Source organism: Sturnira hondurensis, unplaced genomic scaffold, assembly GCF_014824575.4.
Source record: "Sturnira hondurensis isolate 20B ecotype Veracruz unplaced genomic scaffold, ASM1482457v3 Scaffold0013699, whole genome shotgun sequence".
Lineage (NCBI taxonomy): Eukaryota > Metazoa > Chordata > Mammalia > Chiroptera > Phyllostomidae > Sturnira > Sturnira hondurensis.
Window position 1 is genome coordinate 1,077,040 of NW_028086330.1, and position 24,325 is coordinate 1,101,364.

A 24,325-nucleotide genomic window follows, 5' to 3' on the forward strand; every position below is an offset into this window, starting at 1 on the left:
AAAGCAATTTACAGATTCAATGTGATACTTATTAAAGTACCAATAGCATTCTTCACAGACATAGAACAAACACTTCAAAAATTTATATAGAACCATAAATGACCCTGAATAGCAGCCACAATTTTGAGAAAGAAGAGCAAAGTAGTAGGGATCACAATGCCTGATATCAAACTGTATTACAAGGCTGCTGTAATCAGAACAGCCTGGTACTGGCATAAAAATAGGCACATAGACCAATGGAACAGAACATAGAGCTCAGAATTAAACCCAACTCTCTACAGTCAATTAATATTCTACAAAGGGGGCAATGGCATAAAATGGAGTAAAAATAGTCTCTTCAACAAATAGTGCTGGGAGAACTGGACAGCTATTTGCAAAAAATAAAATGAAACTTGAGCACCAACTTACACCATACACCAAAATAAATTCAAGGTGGATAAAAGACTTAAATTTAAGCTGTGAAAACATTGAAGTCCTAGAGGAGAACATTGGCAGGAAAATCTCAGATATTTCACGCAGCAACGTTTTTACTGATATGTCCCCTAGAGCAAGGTATATAAAGGAAAGAAGAAACAAATGGGATCTCATCAAAATATAAAGCTTCTGCACAGCTAAATAAAATAGCATTAAGATAAAAAGAGAGCCAACTGTTTGGGAAAACATATTTGCCAATGATGCCTCAGACAAAGGTTTAATCTCCAAAATATACAAAAAACTTACTCGATTCCACTCTAAGAATACAAGCAACCCACTTAATAAATGGGCAAAGGAGTTGAACAGACACTTCTCCAAGGAAGACATACAGAGGATCCAGAGACACCTGAAAAGATGCTCAATATCACTAGCTGTCAGAGAGATGCAAATTAAAACCACAATGAGATACCACTTTACACCAGTCAGAAAGCCTACCATGAACAAAGAAACAAACAACAAATGTTGGAGGGGTTGTGTGATAAGGGGCCCCTTGTTCACTGTTGGTGGGATTGCAGACTGGTACAGTCACTATGGAAAACAGTATGGAATTTTCTAAGATAACTAAAAATAAATGTGCCTTTTGACCCAGCATTTCCACTGCTGGAATTATATCCTAAGAACCCTGAAACACCAATTGAAAAAAACCTATGCACACCAATATTCATAGCAGCACAATTTACAATAGCCAAGAGTTGGAAGCAGCCTAGATGCCCATCAGTAGATGAATGGATAAAAAACTATGGTACATATACACAATGGAATTCTATGCAGCAGAAATAAATAAGGAGCTACTACTCTTTGCAACAGCATGGATGGAACTGGAAGGCATTATGCTGAATGAAATAAGCCAGGCGGTGAAAGACAAATAGCATATGATCTCACCTTTAACAGGAACTTAAACAACAAAACAAACAAGCAACCAAAATATGACCAAAGACACTGAAATTCAGAACAGGCGGAGAGGGACTAGAGGGGAGAGGGGATAGAATTTCAGGGGAAAAGCATAAGGATTCATGGAAACTCGTATAAAGGGCACAAGGAGAACAACTAAGTGGGGTGGCAATGGGAGCAAGTTGGGGAGCACAGGCTGGCTGGCTGGGATGGGAGTAGGAGACAGAAAACGGTACTTGAAGAAGATTTAAATAAAATTTAAATTAATTAATTAATTAATTGAACTAAAAACAAAAAAGAAATAAAAACAAGGAAAGTCGTCTGACAATAAAATGCAACTGAATATGTATCTATCAATAAACATTTATGTAAATGTAAATTGATTAAATACTTCAATCCCATATATAGAGTAGCTATGTTTGTGATTGAAGAAAAAATAAAGCAAGACCCATATATATGTATAGTGTCTGCAACAGACCCATTTCAGATAAAAAAAAAAATACAAGCAAACTAAAAATAAAGGAATGTAAAAAATATTTGATGCAAATGAAAAGGGAAAACAACAAACTGAGGTAGCAGAACTTGTATCTGACAAAATCAACTTTAAAACCAAGCTAACAAAGAGAGAATATTGAGGACACCACATAATGATAAAGGAAACAATCCAACAAGAGGATTTAACCCTAGTTAAAATTTATGCACTCAACATAGGAGCACCCAAATTTGTGAGTAAATCCTGGTGGACATAAAGGGAGAGATAAAGAGAAATGCAGTCATTGTTGGGTATTGTAATACTTCATTGACCTTAATGGATAGATCTTCCAGACAGAAAATCAACAAGGAGACAGTCACCTTAAATGACACGCTAGATAAAATAAATTTAATTGATATTTTCAGAGCATTTCACCCCAAAACAGCTGATTATACATACTTTTCAAGTGCATATGAAATGTTTTCTGGGATAGGCTTCACGCTAGGACACAAAACAAGCCTCAATACATTTAAGAAGACTGAAATCATATCAAGTTTCTTCTCTGATCACAATGTTATGAAATTAGAAAGCAATCACAAGAACACTGAAAAACATGCAAAGACATGGAAGCTAAGTAACATGTTATTAAATAATGAATGGGTCAGCAAAGTGAAAGAAGAAATAAAAAATACCTTGAAACAAATAAAAATAAGGACATAAGAATCCGAAATCTGCGGGACACTGGGAAAGCAATTCTAAGAGTGATATTAATAGTATTACAAGTCAATCTCAAAAAGAGAGAGAGAGAGAAAGCACAAATAATCTAATTTCACACGTAAAGGAACTTGAAGAAGAAGAACAAACAAAGCCTAAAGTGAGGAAAAGGAAGGAAATAATAAAACTTCACAGAAAAAAAATAAACAAAAAAGAGCCTTTAAAAATATTCAAAATGTCAAGGAATCCAAGAGCTGGTTCTTTCAAAAGATAATCAGACTCATCAATAAAAAAAAGATAAAGGACAAAAACAAGTAAAATCATAAATCGAAGAAGAGAAATAAGAACTGTCACTAAATCATTACAATGGGTTGTAAGAAAATATTGTGAACAAATATGTGCCAAGGAACTTGACAACCTTTACAAAATGGATAAATTCCTAGAAACATACAATCTTCTGAAACTAATTCAGGAATAATCAGAGAATCTGAAGAGAAAGATTGCACCTAGTGAAATTTAAGCAATGATTAAATACTCCCAAAAAACAAAAGCCTTAGATCAGATGGCTTCACAGGAGAATTTTACCAAGCATTCCTAGAAGAACTAACATCCCCCCAAACTATTTCAACAAATTCAAGTGGAAAGAAGCAACCCAAACTCATTTTATGAGGCCAGCATTGTCCTAATTCCAAAACCAGATTAAGACACTATAAATAAATAAAATTATAGGTCAATATCACTGATGAAAATAGACACTAAAATCCTCAACAAAGTATTAGCAAGCTGAATACAGCAATGCATCAAAAAGTTTACACACTGCAATCAAATGGGGTTTACTCCAGGAATGTAAGGTTGGTACAGCATCCACAAATCAATAAATCTGATTCACAACCTAAACAAAATGAAGGATAAAGACCATATGATCATATCAATAGATGTAGAAAAAAATATTTGGTAAAATCTAGCACCGATTTATAATTAAAAAAAAACTCTCAGTATAGCAGGGTTAGACAGAACATGCCTATACATAATAAAGGCCCTATTTGACAAAGCTACTGTCAACATCATACTCGATGGGCAAAAACTACAGGCATTCCACTTAGGGAAAAAGACAGGGGCATCCACTGTAATAAGAGAGTAATCATCTCTCTTATTCAACACAGTGATGGAAACCCTAGCCACAGCAATCAGACAAGAAGAAGAAATAAGAGGTATACAAATTAAAAAATGAGAAGTTAAACTGTCTTTATTTACAGATGATGTGATACTACACAGAGAGAACACCAAAGATTTCACCAAAAAGCAACTAGAACTGATACATGAATTAAGCAAAGTAGCTGGGCACAAAATTAATATCCAGAAATCAGTTACATTTTTATATGCCAATAATGAACTAACAGAAAAAGAAATTAAGAAATCAATCCCATTCACAATTGGTACAAAAAATTGCTAGGAACCTGGTCAAAGATGTAAACCTGTGCTCAGAAAATTATAAGACACTGAAGAAAGAAATAGAAGATACAAATAAGCTGAAGCACATACCATGTTCATGGATAGGAAGAATTAATGCCATTAAAATGTACACACTACCCAAAGCCATCTGTAGATTCAATTTCATTCCTATAAAGATTACATGACATATTTCACAGAACTATAAAAAGAATTTCAAAAAAATAATGTGGAACCACAATGGCCCTGGTAGCAAAAGTCATCATCAGAAAGAATAAAATTAGAGGAATCACCCTACCTAATCGAAATTATAATATAAGTCCATAGTAATCAAAACGGCATGACATTGGCATAAAAGTAGACACACAGATCAATATAAGAGAATAGAGGGCCCAGGAAAAAAAACCCTACAACTTTATAGTCAATTAATATTTGACAGAGGAAGCAAACAAATACAATGGACTAAAGACACTTTATTAAATAAACGGTATTGGGAAAATTGGACAGATATGTGCATAAAAATTAAACTAGACTACCTTGTTATACCACACAGAAAAATAAATTCAAGACCCAGAGGTCATTATGTTAAGTGAAATAAGCCAGTAGGAAAAAGATAAACACCATTTGATTTCACACATATGTGAAATCTAATGAACAAACTGTACTAAAAAGAAAAACAAAGACAGATTCATAGAGAGCAAAATTGCAACTATTTGGGGAGGGAGCTGAGGAAGTGGGGGTACTGAGCAAAAAGTAAAAATGACTCATGTACATGAACAACAATGTAATGATTGCTGGTAGGAGGGCAGTGTAAAGGAATAAATAGTAATAAAATACAATAAAGATTAAATTAAAAATAAATTAAATAATATTAGGCTCAGAAAGCTAAACTATTCTATGTACAAAAGCATACAACAAGAAAGTGGCATGGCCAGAAATAAAAATTTATTAATTTATTCTAGTGGTCATGTTTATTTTCTTAATATGGCATATAGATTTCCACAGGTATCTATGAGATTGTGACTTTATTATATATTCTCTTCATCCCCATTGCTGGCACAAGAATTCTAAAAGTTTAGAATTTCTTAAGTGAAGAGAGTAATGAAGGTGTCTTTTATGTTAATGAGGTGACTTTTGTTAATGAATTTGTTAAGTCACCTTAGCATGGGGGCTCATTGATAAGGGACACGATCCTGTGATTACAGAGTTGGAATTTTCAGTCCCACTCTCCACTCCCACCTGTAGAAAGAAGAAACAGGCTGTAGATAAAGATCAGTCACCAATGGACAATGTTTTAATTAATGCCTATATAATGAAGCCTTTATAAAATCCTAAGGACAGGGTTCTATTAACTTCCTAGTTGTTGAACATGTACAGGTTTGAGAAGAGTGGTGTATCTGGAGAGAGAATTGAAGCTTGGTGCCCTTTTTCCATACCTTGCTCTATATATCTCTTCCATCTGATTATTCCTGAGTTATATTTTTTAATAATTAACCTGTATAATCTAATAAATAAAATGTTTCTCTGAATTCTGTGAGCCACTTGAGCAAGTTAATGAGACCCAAAAAGAATAATGGGGGTTTCTGATTTATTTGTTCAGAAGCACAGATAAAACAATCTAAAATTAGTGTCCAAACTGCAGGTCATCCTTGTGAAAAGGAGCCTTAACTTATGGAATCTGGTTCATTTTCCAGGTAGATAGTGTCAGAATTGAGTTGAATTATAGGACAACTAGATTGTGTCACAGAAGATTTCTTATTGGTGTAAGAAACCACTCCCTCCACCCTAACACATACAAACACAGAATTGGGTGCAGAACCATTTTACTGTTCACGGTATAGGTAACATGCCTAACATAGGTTGAATATGGTACAACTTACCAACATTTTATTGTAACTATAGAGAAATTTGGAAATATCCTGTCAAACATATTTCTTCAAAATTTCCATTTTTTAATTATAATCAATATAAATGTTTTCTGTTTCCTTATACAATCTAAGAAAAAAAATACATTGGATGTAATTTGAAAAGTTGGTGACTGACTTATCTATATTATGCCAGAATGGATATGTTGAAACTTCTGATTTTTCTGAAAGTGAGGAGAAGATCACAAATTTGAATTTGAAATGTTTTTAATTATAATACCCTTTTAAATTTCAGGAAACTACATTAGATTCTATAAACCAAGTCGACTTCATAATTAGTTGACAAAATATACATTGACTATGTTTAGCTTTACTTCTTGCCATAGGGTGTTACTTGATACAAAACTATGAAAAATTCTAAGGTATGTGATTTTTATGTCATTGTTCATTTGGTATTTTTAAAGTAAGATAGGTTTTAAAATCCAAGCAGAATTGTCAGATAACAATCACAAGTTTTGTATAATATTGATAACTGTAAAGATCAAGTCATCTAAATTAACCCAAGTGATATAAATGGTGCAGTTACTTAGATGCCATGATGTACCTGCAGCAAAAGATGTGCTACCATCATCCTTGCATGATGATGGTCAACACAGCCAGGCAGGAAGTATGCTTGCAAGCTTACATAAAATACAAGTTGTATCATTTCAGGGATTAACATGAGTAGAGAAATTAACATATACTTTGCAGAAAAGAAAATACAAATCACACTGAGCATACAGTTTCAATGTATGAAACTGTCATTCTTGAAGTATATTTAAAACAAGTCTTGGATGTTTTGAAGGAAAATCAACACATACAAAGTTGAACAAGTTAGAGGTCTTGGCCAAATCACTTTTTAAAAGACAAAAAAAAGACCACCTTCTTTTACAAAAATATCTTGGGAGGAGGAAGGTGGTGGAGAGGTAGTTGGGAGCTAAACCTGCTTGCTCATGCACCCAATTGGATACCTAGCTGATCTTCCAAAAAACAGAGTGAACAGTTAATAGAATTCCAGCTGATAAGTAGTTTGGCTGACAAAAGTTGCAGATGACATTTAAAAGTGGCTGGTAGTGAAATTTTGTGGGCCTTTGGAAGGGTCACCAGTGAAACGGTCAGGCTGGTTTCCCAGCCCACCAGCCTGCTCATGACCCAGTGAGGCCAGTTTACCAACCCACTGGACTGACCATCACTCAATTATCCTGACTCGCTTAATAGCCCACAAGTCCATCAAAACTCTCCCACTTCCCACACTAGACATCTGACACCAGCCATGATGGCCAGTGGTCAGACTGACCCTACTTTACCCAGGAACAGCCTATCCCTTTACCTAACCCATTTCCCCAGCTCACATCCTGAAACCATCAGGCACCTACCCAGAAGAACAAGTGACTAACCTCTCTCCTATCCCCTCACAAACCCAGTGCTTTTTCTTTGAAAAACCCCATTCCTGCCTTCCCCTGGTGCTGTAGTCAATGCCAACTCAGCCCACCATAAGAGCAACATCAAATGAAGGCACACACAGTTCCTCCCACCTGTTTCTTGTGCATTTCTAGCAACCCGGCCCTGCCCTAGACACCACAGCTGCTGCAGCAGCTTCAGAGGAGAGCTGGGTCAGTCATTGTGACTTGTCAGTTTCCTTCCCTCTCAAAGCAGTGAGTTTACAAACCCACACCAGAAGAGACCTTCACACTAAAAGTCACTGGGGAGATAAAGATGCAGTAAGAGACACGCAGCTAACCTCATATCCCAGTTGGGACTGTGGTCACCAGCTGGGACAGTGCCAGAGAAATTGGGGAGCCAGGTGAGGTGGTACCTGGAGATGGGAGAAAAGAAGGACCATAACTAGCCTTGACCCAGATAGTCTGTGGACTGGTCAGAGAGTCGGTCTGTGTGGAAAGCTGGGCACTGGATAGGAGTGGCCTGTGGCAAACAAGGGGAATTTGCTTAAAAAAAGGGTCTCAGTCACTGTGCCAGGACCTTTCACTAAGTGGCAAGGCCAGCAAAGAGAGAGGAATGGGGCATGATTTGCTCCCATGCAGGGCATCTCATGGATTGATCAAAGAGAGGCACCAGGGGCTCAGAGAGGCAGCAGTACCCAAAGACACTTAGTTCAATAGGAGAACTTAAGTGCCCTGAAGGGACTTTGCACATGCACATGCCCAGGCTAACAAAAAGGGAGAAAAAGTGGTGTGATATGTTTCCACTCAGTGCAACTCACAGACTAATCAAAGGGTTGCACAATAAGGTAGATTAGAGGTACTGACCTGGCACATATATGCAGTGGACTAGGTTCTGAGGGTGTGGGACTAAAACTGGGAACCAGTGAATAGTATATCGCATACCAATCCCCCATTTTTGTGGAAACACAGGAAAGAAAAAAAACAAACACAAAACAGCAGAGGCTAGCTGCCCCCCAGGCCTGCCTGCACCATCCAGGACAACAGCAAAACCCACTTGGCAGGTTTAAAATCAGCAGGAGGCTTTTTTTCCAGGTATAAGACAAGAAGAGCTGGAGCTAAGAGAAGACCAAAGACAAATCCAAAAAGAAGTCGGAAAGCTAACACCAATAGCTGAGACAAATTTCACTTTGCATCCTTCAGAACTTACATTTTATCTATTTTATTTTACAATTTTGTTATCTTTATTTTATTTATCTTCTTTCCATTTAGCTTTCTATGGTTTTGTTAGTTTGATTTCATTGATTGGTTTCCTTTATTCTCCCCTTCATATTGCATTTTAATTTTTTTCTTTCACTTCATTCATATTCCAAAACACACTACTCCTGGTCATTTAATTTTTATTCATTTTATTCAGATTATATATTTCTAATCATATTATAGTTATTCCAAATCCCACACAACACATTATCCTGGCCTTAATCCATTTCACAATCTTCCTTAATTAATTACTGTTGTGCTTAAGTTTATTCTCTCACACACCACATCATTTTCTATCCCTTACTCACTATATTTCACAATCTAACCTCGGAAAAGAACTCTGCTTTCTTAAGTCAGCTCACATTTTTTTCCTTCTAATAGGTGAAATACCTCCTTTTCACCTTTCATAAAAAGTGGCTACTTGGAAATGAAACATCGAGGTCATTGCTGTACTTCTCCAAAGGACCTCCTATCTTTTTTCTACTTGTTAGTACCCTAAGTCCCATAGAATATTTTCCAGCCATGTTGCTCCATTTCTGTTGGGGACTGTCCTACCTGGTTTCAGGAGCTGTAGCCCCACTGACAGGCAAAAAGTTCCTATGGCTAGGGAACCTAGTGACCATAAGACACTAAGGAGACAAAACTTATTCTCCCAGAAGAGGTGCAGCCTCTGCCCGCTTTAAATCAACCTGCTAGGCCCCTAGAAGATGGCTGGACAGTCAATGAGGGTGAGATTTCTCAAGGAACAAGCAACCTAAGAAAAGCACAGTTGCTAAGGGGACATCAGGGAAGGACTTAGGGGACTGCAGAGGAGGAACAAAGGACGCTTGCCCCTTGGTTTTATCATAGCCTGAGTCCTCATTCTATCTGTCAAAAGTCTCCTAATCTTTTGGCTGCTTTGTTTCCCCTACTTGATTCAGGCCTAAAACAATGCCGAAGGAGGATGAAGCCCTGTGCAGGAATTGTCAGTTCCTGGGAGAGGATGATCAGGCCTAAGAAAGAATACATTAAATCCTGTGAAACATACATTGCTAAGAATTTTCTCAATTTATATGTTAAGGGTCCAAGTAAAAAATATGTTTGTTTCCCCAGGTTTTACAAGCCGATTGGCATCACCCTGTCTATTAAATCCTGATTCAAAACCCCTGTGACCCCAGAAATGTTATCTGTAAACCATACTTCCTTTCTTTGATATACATCCCTATTCAAGCTAAACTCAATAAAAGCCCATTGAGAGAGGCTCAAGATCTTTCTCTTCTGAGAGACTGGTCAGCCTTTCCTCCCCAAGCCAATCATGTCTTGATAAACTTATTCTCATTAGCAGAAGCCAGGAGAGCTCTGCTGGACACAGCTCCCCCACATATTTCACCTTCACCCTGTCCCTCACCACATGCAAGAAAGGTAGGAGTTGTGAATACCAGTAACCCAGGTGGAGGGGAAAATTTACTAACAAAGGAGTAACCAACATGCAATGCCCAAGTGCAAGAAGAGAGGTCACACAAATGGAGCAAAGCGAAACCCTAGAATATCCAGACAAGGAGATCAAAAACACCACACCACTGAATCCCACAGAATTCCTAACAGACAAACTCACTCTATGAAGAGAGCTGGGAAAATAAAGTATTTTCAGAAATAAACAAAATGAGTCACCTAAAATAGGGGGAAAAGAACCTGCAACAAGAATGAATAAATAACTCCCCTGTAAAAGAGCTATATGAAATGGAGGCAAAAAGAAAAAAAAAACTATAAGGTATAGAATTCAAAAGAATGGTGGTAAGGATATACAAGGAATTCACAGAAAATTACAAGGAACTGAGTGGGAATGACAACAGTATGAAAAATGAAATAGAAACTATAAACAAGAACCAGGAAGAAACAAGAATATAATTTCTAAAATGAAAAAAAAAAACACTAAATGACAAGCAGGCTGGATGAAGCAGAGGACTGACTTACTAAGCTGGCAGACAAGGTAGAAACACCCAGGTAGACCAACTGGACAAAAATACACTCAAATTTTATCAAGATAGCTTAAGAGAACTCCAAGATAACTTGAAATGAAATAACATTCAATCATATAAATATGAGAAGGAAAAGAAATGAGCAAGGGGTAGAAACAGTGTTTAAAAAATAATGAAAGTAAATTTTCCAACCTGGAGAGGGAAAAAGCCAGTCAATTTCAGGAAGCACAGAGGACTCAGTGAAGAGTAAAACAAAGAGATCTACTTGAAGACACACCATAATTAAATTACCAAGTTTTAAACACAAGAGATAATTTTAAAAGCAGAAAGGGAGAAATGAGAAGTAACATAAAAGGAAACTCTGAATAGACTAGCAGCTGAGTTTTCAACAGAAACACTGCAAGCCAAAATGGAATGACAAAATATATATATATTTCAAGTAATGAAAAGAAAAGTCCTGCAACCAAGACTACTCTACTCAGCAAAGTTCTTAATTTAAAATGAAGGTGAAATAAGGAGTTTCCCAGACAGAAGAAGGCTCAAAGAATACACCTCCACAAAACCAGCACAACAAATTATGCTAAATTAACTGCCCTAAGAAGAGGAAGAAAAAGAGCAAGAGAGAAGAACACAGTTAGGAAGGTAGAAAATGGATAAGTGCCTATTAATAATAGCATTAAATGTTAAAGGATTAAACACTCCAATCAAAAGATATAGGGGAGCTGAATAGATAAGAAAACAAGACCAGGACAGATGAAACTCACTGACAAGAAACCCACCTGGGGGTGGGGGGGAAACACTCTACACAGATGTGAAGATTTGGGGAAAAAATTCTAAGCAAATGGTGGGTAGAAAAAGCTGGTGTAGCAATACTTATATCAGACAAAATACACTTCAAAACAAATGTCATGAAAACAGACACAAAAGGACATTTCATATTACTGAAGGGAAGAGTTTATCATGAAGACCTAAACATTAGAAACTTATATGCACACAATATTAAAGTACCCAAATAAATAAGAAAAATCTTCAAAGACTTAAAGAAAGATAGATGGTAACATAAATATACTAGGAGGTATTAATACCCCACTGTCAACAATGGATACAGCTTCTAAACAAAATGTCAACAAGGATATTGTGGCATTGAACAATGTCCTAGATCAATGTGCTTAATTAATAAATATGCAAACTGTCATGCCCAAGAAGCAAAATACACATTCTTTTCATATGCACATGCAACATTTTCAAAGATAGACCACATGTCAGGACACAAACCAAGCTTCAGCAGATTCAAGAAATTTTAAATCATATCAAGCATTTTCTCTGATCACAAAGGCCTGAAACTAGAAACCAATTTCAAGGAAAAAACTCAAAAACAGTCAAACTCATGTATATTGAATAGCATATTAAACAATGAATGGGTTAAGAATGTGGTGAAAATCAGAAACAAAAGAGGAGAAATCACAATTGGTACCACACAGAATCAAAGGATTGTAAGAAATTACCACAAACAAATATATGGCAAGAAATTTGAAACCCTGGCTGAAATAGATAAATTTCTAGAAACATATAATATTTCAAAACTGAGTGAAGAGGAAGAAGAAAATCTGAACACACATATTAGCTGGTGAAATCAAAGCAGTAATCAAAAAATTCCTGTCATAAAAAGGACCTGGACCAGATGGTTTCACAGGAGAATTTTACAAAGCATTTAAGGAAGAGCTAAGCCCTATGATTATCAGACTATTAAAAAAAAAAAAAAAAAACAGAAGAGGAAAGAGTCCCAAACACTTTGAGTCCAGGATCATCCTAATCCCCAAACCAGATAAAAACACAAAAAAGAAAAAAAAATATTGACCAATGTGGCTGATGAACATAGACACTAAAATCCCCAACAAAATATTGCAAACAGCATTCAGCAACACATCAAAATTACTGGAAACGTTTAAGATGGCAATGGAGTAGGACGGAACAATTCCAGATTCCAGTTCCTTTACCCCTGGTAGAAAATCCTGGCAGATCTGCTGAGGAACAACACAATCAACCAACACTTCCCCAGCATTTATGAACATAAGAGACCAGAGAGTGTGACAGAGGGACCAGTCAGCTACAGGTCCGTGAGGACTCCGGGAGGTAAGTAAAGACAAAAGCAACAGTGGTGGCAGCCTTCTCGGCTGGGATACAGAGGAGTCAGTCTGGGACCAGTGCCAGGGCACCTGCTATGGAGGGAACTCCGGAAGCACGGCACCCAGCGGGTCTACAGCAGACTCTTTGGGAGCCTTGGGCCTGCTACAGGGTCCATGGGAGAGAACTGACTCCCTCCCTCCCCGTCTAAGCAAGTCTGGGCAATACCGGTCAGAGACTTGTATGCTTAAGTTTCCATAAAGGGTAAGAAAAACAAAAGGTCGTGTTCAGCTGCAAACTCTGTGGTCACCAGCCCTCCAGCCTGCCAGCCCTGGAGAATTGAGAAGAGCATTGTCCTCACCGATTGTCTGGGTATTGGGCTGGGCTGAGAGGCAGGCTTTGTAGAGAAGTCTTTATTGGGAAGTGAACTGAGGTGTTCTGCTACAGCAGCTTGCCTTACTTCCCACCAAGCCAAGCAGCCATCCAGAGGAGGGGCAGTAGCACTTGAGTCCCACCACAAAACTGGGAAGGACCTTGCCAGATTCTGCAGGAACCAGGCAGCCTTCAGGGTGTGCGGGCCCCTGCGTTCCAGTGGGGTAGCCTGGCTGGCCCACATGTGGGATCATGCGCGCCTGCACCCCAGCCCACAGAGAGATCCTGCTGCAACCAGAAAAACTGGTTTGTACAGTTTGAAACCAACAAGGGAAGGGTTTTTGTTTCTATGTTTGTTTTGGGGTTTTTTAGCAACTTTTTTTCTAAGTAATCTTATATATTTTTAATTTTATTATTGCTTTATCTTTCAATATTTTATTCCTCTCCTTTATTTTTTCCTGTTTTTGTCCTTCTTTCTTTCCAAACTTTTTGCTTATTCCTCCTTTCTTCTGCCTTTGTTTGTGTTTTTTTTTGTTTGTTTGTTGCTTTGTTTTCTTTTACCCACAAGAGACACAAACAACTGGGAACTGGGAAAGGACCAGAGTGGAACCCAAAGAAGGGGCATCTCAACAATAGAGACAGAGAGACAAATTTCAATTTGCTGTACCAGAAAAGCCTCAAGTTGCTCCATAGTTGTATTATTTTTTTCATTATTCTCACTTCTTTTATATTTTAATACTATCTTTGTATTCCTCCTCTTTCTGTATAGGTTTCTTAGTCTTGGCTGGTTATATTGTAGTATTTGACAGGTTTCCCCTGTTCTTTCCTCCACAATGTATTGCTAATTTTCAATACTTCACACGACTTGTTTTCCTTTGGAATACTACCCAAAGCTCTACACCCACCATTCAGACAGATCACATAGAGTCTGTCAAATGATTGTTGCAATAATATTATTCTAAATAATAGCTGTTCTATACAACTGTAAATACTTCCCAACACATCTCTCGGATCTTAGATAAGTTTACAGGTTCCTGAATTCTATTACTGTAGTGATTAACTCTATATGCTCACACGCTACACCTAGTTACTATTCTCTACTCTCACATTACCTCGAAATCTGACCGGCCCCATCCTCACTGCTTTCTAGACCCAACTCATAAGTCTTCCCTTCTCAAATAAGACTTATCTTCTGTCTATCATTTCTTAAAAGTATCAAGTTAGATTGAAGATTATGCTTAACACTATATATAGCTTAAAGATTTTCTATTTCTTCTCTACCAACTGTGACTGTAAATAACATAAAATACTCTCCTATTTTAATAAACCTTTTTTCCTCTCCCTCCAACTGATCAAACATGCACAAAAAAATATGAGTAGGTGGAAGCTGAGAACACTGACATACCTGCAGGAGACTGTACCACAATTTACACAGGTATTCTAGCACAGAAGGGTTTATGTGAATTCTAGCACATAAACCCAGGGAGTCAGAACAGATCAATTTAAGAAGCTTAGGCTAACAAGAATAGTGTCACAAACAATGGGAAGACAAAGAAACAATGCCCAAATGAAAGAAAAGGTGGAAGTCTCAGAACTAATGTTAGATGAAATAAAGGCAAGTCAACTACCAGATACTGAATTCAAAGCACTGGTTATCAGGAAATTCAAAGAGCTCACAATGAGCTACTAGAAACTACAGGGAAGCTACAATGAACTCTCTGCAAACTATATAAACATGAATACGGAAATAGAAACCATCAGCAGAGGCCAAGAGAAAATGAAGAATACAATTTCTGAACTGAACAGCACATTAGAAGGAATGAACAGCAGGATCAATGAGGCAGAAAATCGGATCAGTGAGTTGGAGGACAAAGTGGAAAAAATCTCTCAGAAAGAGCAAGAAAAAGAAAAGAGACACAGAAAGAATGAGGAAGGATTAAGAGAAATGCAAGTCAATATGAAATGTAATAACATCCAAATAATAGGAATACCAGAAGAAGAAGAAAAAGGGATAGAAAACATATTTGAAAAAGTAATGATAGAAAATTTCCCTAACTTGATGAGAGACAAAGTGATACGAATCCAGGAATCACAGAGTCGCAATCAAGAGAAACCCAAAGAGGCCTCTTGAAGACACATCATCATTAAAATGGCAAAATTCCAAGACAAAGAGAGAATCTTAAAGGCAGAAAGAAAGAAAAAGGAAATAACATACAAGGGATCCCCAATAAGGTTGGCTACTGACTTCTCAATGGAAATACTACAACAAAGAGAATGCCAGGAAATATTCCATGTAATCAGAACCAGAGGCCTACAACTAAGGATACATTACCCAGTGAGGCTCTCAATCAAGATAGAAGGCAAAATAAAGATCTTCCAAGACAAAAGAAGTCTAAAAGAATACACATCCACCAAACCAGCTCTACAAGAAATATTAAAAGGACTGCTTTAAGGAAAGGAAAAAAAGTGAGAGATAGAGAGGAAAACAGGTACATAAATGGCAATGACTAAGCACCTATCAACAATAACCTTAAACATAAATAGACTAAATGCCTTAATCAAAAGACATAGAATAGCTGAATAGATAAGAAAGCATGACCCACACATATGCTGTCTACAAGAAACACACCTCAGGACAAAAGATCATCACAGACTAAAAGTGAAAGGCTGAAAACAAATATTCCAAACAAACAAACAAGAAAAAAAAAGCCAGGGTAGCAATTCTCATATCAGAAAAAATAGACTTCAAAAAAAGGGCCATAAAGAGAGACCCAGAAGGTAACTTCATAATACTCCAGGGAAGAATCCAACAAGAAGACATTAACATTGTAAATATATATGCACCCAACATAGGAGAACGCAAATATATAAAGAAAATCTTAGACGACCTCAAGAAAGATATTGACAGCAACACAATTATAGCAGGGGATTTTAACACCCCACTGTCAAAAATGGACAGCTTTTCCAAACAAAATATCAACAAGATATTGCAGCATTAAACAACACCCCAGATGAAATGGACTTAACTGATATATATAGAGAGCCCTCCATCACAGAGAAGCTAAATACACATTCTTTTCAAATGCACAGGGAATATTTTCAAAGATAGACCACATGATAGGACACAAAATGAGTCTCAACAAGTTCAGGAAAATTGAAATCATGCCAAGCATTTTCTCTGACCACAAGGGACTGAAATTAGAATCCCACCACAAATAAAAAAAAAAAAAATACTCCAAATCATGGAAACTGAATGGTATGCTACTGAACAACGAATGGGTCAAGAATGAAATTAGGCCTGGCTGGTGTAGCTCAGTGGATTGAGCTCAGGCCTGCGAACCACACGATCACAGTTCAATTTCCAGTCAGGGCACATGCCTGGGTTGGAGGCTAGTTCCCAGCAGGGGACTCACGAGAGGCAACCATACATTGATATTTCTCTCCTTCTCTTCCCTTCTAAAGATAAATAAATAAACAAACAAACAAACAAACAAATAAATAAATAAATCTTTTAAAAAAGAATGAAATTAGGGAAGAAATCAAAAAGTTTCTGGAAACAAATGAAAATGAAGTCAAAACAAACCAAAACTTATGGAACACAGTCATGCCAGTCCTGAGAGGGAAGTTCATAGCAATACAGGCATACCTAACAAAGATGGAAATATTTCAAACAAACAAGAAAACCACATGCCTGCAAGAATTGGAGGAACAACAACAAAGACAGCCCAGAGTAAGTAGAAGGAAGAAAATAACCAAGATCAGAGCAAAATCAAATGACATAGCGATTAAAGGCACAATTCTAAGAATCAATTAATCCAGAAGGTGGTTTTTTTGAAAAGACAAAAAAATTGGCAAGCCTTTAAGTAGGCTCATTAGGAAAATAAGACAGAGGACAAAAATAAACACAATTGGAAAGGAAAGCGAAGAAATTACAACTGATACCGCAGGCATTGAAGGGATTGGAAGAAAGTACTATGAAGAACTGTATGCCAAGAAATTTGAACACCTAGGTGAAATGGACAAATTTCTAAAAATATATAATCTTTCAAAACTCAATGAAAAAGGAACAGAAAACTGGAACAGGCAAATAACAGCAGATGAAATTGAAGAAGTAATCAAATAGCTCCCATAACACAAAAGCCCTGGATGAGATTGTTTCACAGGAGAATTCTACAAAGCTATTAAGGAAGAGCTAATTCCTATTCTTCACAGACTATTTCAAAAAATCCAAAAGGAGGGAAAACTCCCCAACTCTTTTTATGAAGCCAGCATCATCCTATTTCCAAAACCAGATAGAGACACAACGAAGAAAGAAAACTTCAGGCCAATAGCGCTGATGAACATAGAGGCTAAAATCCTCAACAAAATACTAGCAAATCTCACCCAACAATACATCAAAAAGATCATATACGATGACCAAGTGGGATTCATCCCAGGGATGCAAGGATGGTTCAATATTCGCAAATAAGTAAATGTAGTATATCACATAAACAAAAGCAAAGACAAAACCACATGATCATATCAATAGACACAGAAAAAGCCTTGGATAAATTACAACACCCATTTATGATAAAGGCACTGAAAGACATGGGAATAGGAGGAGCACTTCTCAGTATAATAAAGGCCATATATGAGAGACTTACAGTCATTATCATACTCAACAGGAAAAAAACTAATATCCTTTCCACTAAGATCAGGAACAAGACAAGATTATCCACTTTCACTACTTCTATTCAATATAGTATTGGAAGATTTAGCCACAGGAATCAGACAAGAAGAGGAAATAAAGGCATCCAAATCAGAAAGGAGAAAACAAAACTGTCATTGTTTGCAGATGACATGATAGCGTACCCGGAAAATCCTATAGCCTCCACCAAAAAACTGCCCCACCTATAAATTAATTTGGCAAATCAGCGGGTTACAATCTCAACATCCAGAAATCAAAAGCACTTTTATATTAAAATTAAACAGCAGAAGCAGAAATTAAGGGAAAAAATCCCATTCGATATAGCAAAAAAAATAAAATAAAATATTTGAGAATAAACCTAACCAAGGAGGTAAAAGACCTGTATGCAGAAAACTGCACAACACTGAAGAAAGAAATCAAGGAAGACACAAAAAAGTGGAAACATACCGTGTTCATGTATTGGAAGAATTAACATCATTAAAATGTCCATACTACTCAAAGCAATTTACAGATTCAATGCAATACCTATTAAAGTACCAATGGCATATTTCACAGACATAGAACAAACACTTCAAAAATTTATATGGAACCATAAAAGACCCAGAATAGCAACCACAATTTTGAGAAAGAAGAACAAAGTAGGAGGGATCACAATACCTGATATCAAACTGTATTACAAGGCCACTGTGATCAAAACAGCCTGGCACTGACATAAAAACAGGCACATAGAGCAATGGAACAGAACAGAGAGCCCAGATATAAACCCAACTTTCTACAGTGAATTAATATTTGACAAAGGGGGCAGTAACATAAAATGGAGTAAAGACAGCCTCTTCAACAAATGGTGTTGGGAGAACTGGACAGCTACATGCAAAAAAAAAAAAAATGAAACTTGAGCACCAACTTACACCATACACCAAAATAAATTCAAGGTGGATAAAAGACTTAAATATAAGCCGTGACACCATTAAAGTCCTAGAGGAGAACATTGGCAGGAAAAGCTCAGATATTCCACACAGCAACATTTTTACTGATATGTCCCCTAGAGCAAGGAATATAAAGGAAAGAATAAACAAACGTGATCTCATCAAAAGTAAAATCTTCTGCATGGCTAAGGAAAACATTATCAAGATAAAAAAAAGAAGGAACTGTTTTGAGAAAACATATTTGCCAATGATACCTCAGACAAAATTTTAATCTCCAAAATATACAAAGAACTAACCTGACTCCACTCTAAGAAGACAAGCACCCCAGTTTAAAAATGGGGAAAGACTTGAACAGACACTTCTCCAAGGAGGACATACAGAGGATCCATAGACAAATGAAAAGATGCTCAATATTGCTAGCTATCAGAGAGATGCAAATTAAAACCACAATGAGATACCACTTTACACCAGTCGAAATGGCCACCATAAACAAAGCAACAAACAACAAGTGCTGGAGAGGATGTGGGGAAATGTGGACCCTAGTTCACTGTTGGTGGTATTTCAGACTGGTACAACCACTATGGAAAAGAGTATGGAATTCTCTAAGAAAACTGAAAACAAATATGCCTTTTGACCCAGCAATTCCACTGCTAGGAGTATATCCTAAGAACCCTGAAACATCAATTCAAAATAACCTATGCACACCAATGTTCATAGCAGCACAATTTACGATAGCCAATAGTTGGAAGCAACCTATTTGCCCATCAGTAAATGAATGGATCCAAAAACTATGGTATGTTTACACAATGGAATTCTATGTAGCAGAAAGAAAGAAGGAGCTACTACTTTTGCAATAGTATGGAATGAACTGGAAAGCATTATGCTGGGTGAAATAAGCCAGGCGGTGAAAGACATGTACCATGCGATCTCACCTTTAACAGGAATCTAAACAACAAAAGAAACAAGCAAGCAAAATATGACCAAAGACACTGAAATATAGAACAGGCTGACAGGTACCAGAGGGGATAGTGGAGAGAATTTTAGGGGAAAAGAAGAATGATTCACAGGAACAAGTATAAAGGAGACATTGACAATAACTAAATTGGGAGGTGGAAATGGGAGGGAGGTGGGGAGTACTATACGGGGTGGGCAGGGCTGGGAATATATGACATAAAACTGGACTTGAACAATAATTTTTTAAAAGATTAAAAAATTAAATAAAATAAATAAAATTACCACATTGCATCATCAAATGGAGTTCATCTCACGGGTACAAGCACAGTTTGATATCCACAAATCAAGAAAGGTAGTACCTTACATAAACCAAAGGAAATTCAATAATCCTATGATCATGTCGATAGACACAGAAAACATATTTGATAAGGTAAAACACCCATTTATGATAAAACAATGCAATATTTAGAGAGTTGGGAGCATACCTCAACATCATAAAAGCCATATATGAGAAACCCAGAGCCAACATCACACTCATTATGCAGAACTATAAGCTTTCCAGTTATAATCAGGAAGAAGACAAGAATGTTTGCTTTCACCTCTTCTAGTCAACATACTCTTGGAAGTGCTTATCACAGTGATAAGACAAGACAAATAAATAAAAGGCATCCAAATTGGAAAGAAGTAAGTAAAACCATCACTATTTGCAATGAAATTATACACAGAATACCCTATACACTCCAGGAAAAACTATTTGACCTGATAAGTGAATTTGGCAAAACAGTGGGATACAATGTCAAAATTCAGAAATCACAGGAACAATTATAAAGGACACATGGACACAAACTAAGGTGCGGGGGTGAGGAATGGGAGGGAGGTGGAGAACAGTGCAGAGGGTGGGCTCAGATGGGAGTAAAAGAGAGAAAACTACTTGAACAATAATTAAATAAAAAAATAAACATTAAAAAAATCAAAGACCTTTTTATACACGGACAATGACTATCAGAAACAGAATTCAGGAAAATAAATTCCATTTTCTGTAACAACAAGGAAAATAAAGGACCTAGAAATAAGCCTAACCAAGGTGGTTAAATACCTTTACTCATAAAAGTACACAAAACTGAGCAATGAAATTAGTGGAGACACAAATAAATGAAAGCATATCCCATACTCATTGATTGCAAAATTTATTATTATTAAAATTTCCACACTGCTCAAAGCAATTTATATATTCAATGTAATCCTTATTAAAATACTAATGACATATTTCACAGATAAAGAACAATTATTTCAAAAATTTATATGTAACCATAAATAACCTTGAATATGCACAGCAATTTTGAGAAAGAAGAGCAAAGTAGAATCAAATACCTGACATCAACCTATATTACAAGGTCATGGTAATCATAAAAGACTCTGATACTGTCATATGAAAAGACACATACATCACTGGATTAGAATAGAGGGCCCAGAAATAAATCTAAGTCTCTATACTCAATTAATATTCAACAGAGGGATCAGAAACATAAAATAGAGTAAAAATAGCATCTTCATCAAAAAGTGTTGGGAGATCTGGAAAGCTACATGCAAAAATATGAAACTCAACCACCAATTTACACCATACACAAAAATAAACTCAAGATGGATAAAAGACTTAAATATAAGTCATAGTACCATAAAAGTCCCAGAGGAGATCATAGGCAGGAAAATCTCAGATGTCCCACAAAGCAATATTTTTACTGATATGTCCCTTAGTGTAAGAGACATAAAGAAAAGAAAATCAAATGAGATTTCATCCAAATATAAAGTTTCTGCATGGGTAAAGAAAACATCTCAAGATGAAAAGGGAACCAATCATATGAGAAAATGTATTTCCCAGTGATTCCTCAGACAAGGGTTTGATCTTCAAATTTATAAAGAACTCATATGACTCAACACCAGGAAGAAAATAATGCAAATAAAAAATGGGAAAACGACCTGATGAGATACTTCTCCAAAGAGGACATATAGAGGGCCCAGAGGCATATAAGATGATGTACAACATTACTAGCTACCAGGGAGATGCAAACTAAAACCACAGTGAAATATTACCTCCTTTTGGTCAGAATGGCCATCATTAACAAATCAACAAACAGCAAGTGCTGCTGAAGATGTGGAGAAAAATGAATCTTAGTACACTGCTGGTGGGAATGCAGACTGGTGAAGACACTGAAAGAGAGTAGGGAATTAAAAAAAACTAAAATGGAACTGCCTTTTCTTTTTTTAAAAGATATTATTTATTTATTTATATTTAGAGGGGAAGGAGAGAGGGAGAGAAACATCAGTGTATGGTTGCCTTTCACATGCCCCCTGCTGGGAGTTGGCCTGCAGGGAACCTGCCTGCAACCCAAGCATGTGCCCTGACTGGGAATCGAACCACAATTCTCTGGTTCGCAGGCCTATGCTCAATCCACTGAGCTACACCAGCCAGGGCTTGGAACTGCCTTTTCATCCAGTGATTCCACTGCTGGAATTATACTCTTATAATCCTGAAACACCAACTCAAAAGAGCCTGTGTTCATAGCAGCACAATATACAATATCCAAGTGCTGGAAGCAATCTAAGTGCCCATCAGTAATTGAATGGATCAAAAAACTGTGGTGCATTTATACAATGGAATAATATGCAGCAGAAACAAAAAGGAATTCTTACCCTTCATGACACCATGAATGGAACTGGAGAGCTATATGCCAAGTGAAATAAGTGAGGAGGTGAAACACAAGTACCATGTGTTCCTACCTTGAAGTGGAAGGTAATCAACAAAACAAACAAGGGAGCAAAATAGAACCAGAGACATGGAAATAACAAAATTATTAATAACAGAAGGGTGGGATGAGTGGGATAATAGTAAAGGAAGAGGAGGGGGGAAACTAAGGAAAAAAGATGACACATAGACAATGGGAGGAATTAAATATGGGAGTGGGAGAATGGGGTGGGGAGAGCAATGGGAAAAAAGTTGGACAACTATAAGTGAACAACAATGCAAAAAAGAAATAAAATAAAACCTGTAGTACATTTACTCTGTAAAATACATGCAGCAGAAAATAAGAAAGAACTCCTAACTTTCACCATAACATGGTTAAAACTGGAGTATGCTAAGCGAAATAAGCCAGGCAGTGAAAGAGAAATACCATACGATCTCAACTATTAGTGGAACTTAACAAAGCAAACAAATGAGCAAAATAGAACCAAAGACAGAGATAAAAAAAAAAAAAAAAACTGACGGTGACCAGAGGGGCTGGGGGAGGGTATAAGGAAAAGGCCAAGCCCAGCAACATGTATAAAGGACACATGGACAAAGACAATAGGATGAGGAATAAATGTGGGATTTGAGAAGTGGGCAAGGTAGTAGAGAATAATGGGGAGAAAATCAGCACAACTGTAAATGAACATCAATACAATAATTTTTAAAAGAAATATTTAAATAAGTTTTTTATTAAGAAAGCTAATGGCATGTGTTAGAAACTCAGATTCACATGAAAAGAAAAAAAACAAGGAACAATATGTTCACAGTATAATACTATTTTTATTATTGGTTGAATAATCAAGGGTTTGTTCACAATAATAGCAACAATATTGTTGATAATGTATGGTTATCTGTGTATACCCATTTATTTATGCTTACAGATAGTGAAATAAATGAAATAGTACAAATGATGGAAAGAGGAAGTACAGATTAATTTATTTTAAGGTTCTTATATTACCTGTAAAACATTATATAAATGCTCCTTAACAAATAATGGTTCATCTTGATAAAGCTATCATAAGTTGAAAATACAAGGCCCGTTTTAAGGTATTCATGTAATATGAAAAATAGAGGCATTTAATAAGGTACAAAATATTAGAAACATTGCATATAGGACAATGTCACATCAGTCCCCTACAAAGTAGGCACCTTGGGACCTCTCACAGTTCTACTAAATTCCATCAGCTGCCATCATATTTTCCAGAATCTTATCGATGGCCTAAAATATTTTCCCTTTCAAAGGTGATTTTAGTTTTGGAAAAAGCCAGATGTTTCAGAGGCACCAAATCTTCTTTCTAGGGAGACTGAGTCACCTGGGTGATTTGTTGTTTTGCCAGAGAAACTCTACATAACACGTGATGCATGAGCAGGTGTATTATCATTATAAGGTTGTGAATTACTACTTGCCCATAGCTGCAGCCTTCTGAAATATCCAAATAGTTTCCACAAAAGAGTGCTGAAGTTTAACATAATATTTAATGTAGAGTTTTTGCTCTACTTGCTCAGTCATTATGATGATAACATAATGACATGTACACATGCTCACTCAACCACATCTAATCACTTTCTTGACTAGTAGAGTAAAGTCAACATTGTTCATGCACACACATTCCAGTCTATTCTCCTTGGCTTCCAGTTTACATCAATGTCATGCAAATGACTCTCACTTAATAATAATAGCGGGAATTTTTCCTGACAGACCTCATATTATAAGTAAAAAGTGCACTTGATATACTAAGCAATCAAACGTCATAGCTTAGCCTTGAGTCCCTTTAATAGGACACTTAAATTTGAGTTGTCCAATTATCTTAAGTTTTATTTCAAAAGTTATTAATTGATTTCCTTTTTCTTCTCACCAGAAGCAGAAGATACAAATGGGCATTTAGTAGATATAATAAGATGTGAAAACACAATATAAAAATGCTGCCAATACATTACACTGTAGATTTTCAGTA